We start from the raw sequence: 6,000 nt of genomic DNA on the forward strand, positions 1-6,000 counted from the left end.
GTATGTGTGGGTGAGTGGAGATTTACACTGTTGTTGCTCTTATTGTTGCTGCTGTTGTTGCTGCTGTTGTTGTTTGTTTTGAGCGCTTTCTTGTATTTGTGGTAAATTGATATGGCAATGGAAACGGAATTTATAATTCGAATTTGTAGGTGGGTTGGCTATTGATAATGAGCACGATTAGTTATTAATGTGCTTAAGCGCGTTAAGGTTAACAGTTATTTAGGCTTAATTATTCAAATGTGTGGCCAGCTTATTGTAAGCACTTTAATCGAACTTTAAGTTCATTTATCAGCATGTTGCATGCACTAAATCAATAAAAATCTAGCATAAGTTCATATAATAAGATAAAATTATTCTTTAGTTGAACATTGGTGATCACTGTTGAACATTGGTGAGATTTACACCAATCACTAGTAAGCTCACCAACATCCGCTTACTTTTTTCTCAGTTCAATACAACAAACTGGAGTTCTCAAATGTTTGATGGTTACTTAATTTCTATTGTTGAAATCACCAACTAAAAGTCACCAATATAAAATCACCAATTGTTGCTATTAACTAGAAATTTTGAGAATAAATTAATCAAGTCATTGATGAAACTAATAAATCACCAACTAAAAATCACCAATAAAAAATCACCAATTGTTGCTATTGACTAGATATTTGGGTCATATGTAAATAAAATCATTGATGAAATTAAAAAGGACATGTCACCAATTTACACCAATATTCTCTACTAATTAGTAGTAAATTCACCAGCATTTGTCGGCATTTTTCTCATTCCAATACAATAACATGAAGTTTTAATGTTACACCAACAAATCTCAACAATTGCTATAGCTATAGCTCTCTTCTTGTCAGAGTATTCAGCAAACGACTTTGATTGCTGAAAATTTTTACCACAATTTAAAAATACAAATCATTGGTGAAATAATATCACCAATTTACAACAATGTGCACTACTAATTACTACTAAATTCATCAAAATTTGCCGTCATTTTATTCATTACAATACCAATAACAAAAAGTCTTAATGTTTCACCAACAAACTCAACAATTGCTATAGCTCACTTCTTGTTAGAGTATTCAGCATACGTCGCCGTTTTGCTAGAAACTTCTCGCATCATTCGTTTAAGCAACAGTTGAGTAAATATAATTAAATGAATCTGTTCAGTTTTGTTTTGTTGTTCATAATTGTGGATGTTACCTTGTTGAAAACTGTCTGTCTACCCGCTAAATACAAATAAACTTTACTGTCTGTCTGTCTGTCTGTTGTCTGTCGCGCTGGCATTCCAAAAGTTATACATATTGCTCCTTGGCAACTAAATATATAAATACATAATTTAATTCATAAAAATGCTTAAAATAAAAGTGCGAGTCGCGAGAAAGAGAGAGGGAGAAGAGAGTGGGAAGAGACGATATATACAAAAATAAATGAGCAAACAATGAAGGAGATTCGTCGCACTTAGTTTACAACAGACATGGGGATCACTTCCTCTTTTAAGCTGGCTTCAGCTCCCTTGCTCCCCACTTCACACACACACACCAACACACACATACAAACAGTTGTACATATGAGCATACATATAGCTTAATAATTATTCATGCAGTCGCCCCAACAACGATGACGACGACGACGACGCAATTACAACAAAGTGGATGCCACATGCCCACACACCCCAAAAAAAGCGCAACAACTACAAATACAACTACAAAAACTATACACAAAAACAATGCTATGTACAAATATACAAATGTGTATATGTATGCGAGAGCATATAAATGAAATCGAAACGAAACGAATAATAAACGAAATACAAGCAACAAACGAGCGACAATGCTTTATATAGTTGAATGACTGAACTGAACTGAACAAACCCGTCAACCACAGCAGCAACAACAGCAGCAACAACAGCAACAACAGCATGAAAATTAACACACACAAAATACTTATACGCAATAACAACAGCAACAACAACAACAACAATAATAAGAGCGAGTAAGCAAAGAAAAAAAATTACCTTAAAAACACCAAACAAGCTGAACTGAAAAAAAAAAAAATTAAAAGAAAAATATATGTACAAAAGCAGAAAATAAAAATACATTAAACGAAATAAGATGAATACCAAACAAATAAAAAATTTATGCGCTGCTCGATGGTCGCTGTTGGAGTGTGGAGCAGTGTGAGGGGCAGGGGGGTCTGTTGAAGGTGGAGGGTATATATGAACAAGAAATTATGCCACAATCAAGTACAACAACAATAACAAATGAAGCGAAATCTACAAGTACGCAGCAGCAGCCGCAACAGCAGCAGATGTTGCTGTTGTAGCTAAAGCTGATAATGTTGTTGTTGCTGTTGTATCTGTTGCTGCTGATGATGATGATGATCACATGAGATCATTATTGGTCAATGATAATGGGATCTTGCGTTTGCATGCTGCCAATGGACTGTAGTATAAGTAGCTGTAGCTGTAGCTACAACAGCAGCAGATACAACAGCAGAAGTTACTCGAATGCCGGCAGCAGTTGCAGTTGCAGTTGCTGTGGCTGTAGCTGTGGCTGCCTGCATTCCATAGATACACAAAAATAAAAATGCGGCTATGATAAATAATAATACATACACACACACACACACACACACACACTTACGGCGCAGACAGACAGACGATCAGACTCTGTGGCAGAGACGATTGCACATCAGGCAGGCAGGCAGGCCAACCAGCGAGCGCTCTGTGTAAATGTTGAGATACATTTGTATCTGCAGCAATGTAAAATCAGCGTCTACTGCTTGCAACAGACAGAAATAGGACAATGCAAGCAGCCGCCACAGCATGGAAAATTATCTACCCAAACCGTAACGAAACGAAACGAAATGTATCTCGTACTCTCAGCAGATACTTTGCTTTCCAGCAGCAGCAGCAGCAGCCAATTTTTCCAAAAAGAAAAGCAACTAACTGCCCCTGAGTGCAATGCAAAGTAGCGCACTAATAAATCCTGCCCGACAACAGTTCATTTCATTTCATTCCATTCATAAATGTGCGAGCATTTGTAACTTGCTGCCAGCCATTTATATTATTTATATATATATAAATAAATTCTCTGCTTGCTCACTTTTGATTTTATAAATGACAAAGTAACACACAATTAAATGATTTATGCCAACGAGTTGTCTTAAGGCTTCAAAGCTTTCATTTCATTTCATTTTAGGCAAGTTTGCATTACAAATTATTGCCTTGACTTGTGCATATTTATAAATAAAATTCTAGTAAATTATTATGACATATGCGTAGTGTGGAATGTTATTTATTTCCTTCGAAATGTGACAAATTCATTAATTTGTAAATTCTAAATAAATCATCATGGCTAGATTTATTTCTATGCAAATCAAAATAATAAAAAAGTCAACAAAATTACACGTAGATCTATTTATTAAAGTCGCATAGAATAAATACATTTTAATCAAATAAATTTCAAAGATTTTCCCAAAGTTGAAAGCTTTCTTACAAGTTCAATTTCTAAAACTCAAGCCAATTTTAAATAACAAATTCAAAAGAGACAAATTTATGTTGTACAACTTGTTTAAATTTAATATTTTAGCACAGAAATAGATAAAACTTAAAAATTGCTCTCACCATTTTGCAAATATATTCGGTTCTAATAAATTTATTTGGATTTATTTTGAGATCAAACTGCGTTTTTAATAAATTTATTTTGATTTAAATTTGAATTCATACTGCAGATAATTTCTGATAATTCTGAATATTTTTATTTATTCTAGTAAAATTAATTAATTAGTATAATATATAAAATTGCTGAATATGATGCAGCTAGTTATTTAAATTAGTTTCTTAAAGTACAAACAAATTTGAATAATGAGTGATCGCTTATAAAAATTTAAAGATAAGTGGAGAAATATTTCATAGCAGAAACACAAATCAAACAGCTTTATTTAAATTATTATTTTTATTGATAAAAAGCTATTAATGTGTCTGGAAATCTTGATTTATAAAAGCAACAATTATTAAAATTATTTTATATATGTTTACACTGGACTACAATTAAATTAAAAATTGTAACTCATAGATTTGATTTACAATTTCATTGACTTGAGACGACAAGTTTTTGAAGCAGCCCTAATAGGCCATATAAATTCTCCCTTTTGGGCTCTTTTTACAGCTGAATTGCCCTTTTGACTTGATAGCCGCGCTCAATGTGCAAGGTATTTAAGGTATTTAGCTTTAAATAACTATAATAATGACTAAGTAGCGCAGCCCAGTGAAGTCGAGTCGAGTGAAGTCGAGTCAAGAGTGCAATGAGTGGAAAACCTGAACTGAAAAACATCAAAAGCAGGCAGCAGGCTTATGCTCGATTCAATTCAATTCCATACAGTCACTGCCAGACGTTTGCCGACACTTGGCGCAACAGCAGCAATTACCTATAGATAGACAACAAACACCTCAAGAGAACGATGAGCAGCAGGCGCTTCAACTTTAGCGCCTAATTGCACAACAAAAGCTTCAATTAAACACTTCAAAGAGCTTATTACAAACCAATAAACCGCAGCCAAAAGTGCGTGCAAACAGAAACACACACACACAGAGAGAGAGAGAGAGACACACACACATGGGTAACTAAACAAACAGCAGGACAAGATACAAAGTCGTAGATACAATGCGGTCGGCAATGTCAAGCAGCGAAGCGAGCGAAAGAATTTGTGCGCTACCGAGACTTGAATAGAGAATAGAGGCAAACAGTTGTTGTCGAAGGACAACAAAATGTCAAGGATACGTGAGCATACACAAAGGCAGAGCGCAAGAGAGAGGGAGAGGGAAAATATCGCTTTACACACGTTAAGTGGCAATAGCGCGCCCAATGATAATTGTCTGTTGATAATGCCATGATAATGATGTTCACCTGGTTGTGGTGGTTGCTGCCACATTTAGTGGCTCTAATGCGCATCCTGTTGCGCAACACAGGGTGCCTCAGCTCGATCAGCTTTGCCAACAATAGACATAATGATAATGAATAGCAACAGACTGAGCTGAAGCTAAAGAAATGAGTCACACCAAAGGGTTAAGCGGGCACCCCCGTAATAAGCATAAGAGTAACTGTAGTCCAGGGGGTAGCTGTGTATGGTGTGGCAGTTGCAAGTAAGTAAGTAAGGGTACTTGCCACTTGGGGCATAATTCTGGGCCTGCTGCTGCTGCTGCTTTGAACTTTTGCTACGTCGTCATCGCTTGTGATTAAATATGCCGATGACTATATCGTGCCCACACTCACACTCACACACACACACAGCACACATATGTGTGCGAGCATTTTTATTTGAGCTCTTACTTTTCATCAGTTCTGCTTGCTGTTATGAAATCCTTTTTATTTGCCGGGGCTGTTTCTCCGCCGCAATACGCAAAATGTGAACCTTTTTATTTTTTTACTGATTCTTCCTTTTGCTCACTTTTCGCAGACAACACACTGACGAAGGATTTGCCAACAACGAGCTCTCAATGTGTTGTGGTGTGGGGGGTTGGGCTGGGCTGGGGGCAACAAAGCAATCCCAAAACACACGCCAAATGTAACCTCAAAGGGTTAAACACGCAAAACGCAAAAGCCGAAACAAAAGCAAAAAAAAAATTCCAAATAAAAATACGAAGCCGAAAAAATATGAAAAGCAATAACTGAAGGCACAAACAACTTACGCACTCACATAGATACACATGACTGTGTGTATCTGTGTGTGTGTGTGAATTTGGCTTAGGCCATGACGACTGACAAAGGTGCGCTGCAGTAGCAACAGCTTCAGCATTTGCTCAAGTTGATTCTGATGTACTTAACTTTTAAAAGCAGCTTAAGTCAAAGCTTATAAGTACTCGAGGCAAAGAGCTCGAGAGTATTTTGTAGCGAAATGCGTTACATCTCCAACTTGGAACTTAAGCAACAACTTTGACTACATTTTAGAGCCAGCTGCAACATCAATTATGTTGTCTTAAATAATATAAGTATT

The sequence above is a fragment of the Drosophila busckii genome, chromosome 3L, assembly GCF_011750605.1.
Source record: "Drosophila busckii strain San Diego stock center, stock number 13000-0081.31 chromosome 3L, ASM1175060v1, whole genome shotgun sequence".
NCBI classification, from domain to species: Eukaryota; Metazoa; Arthropoda; class Insecta; order Diptera; family Drosophilidae; genus Drosophila; species Drosophila busckii.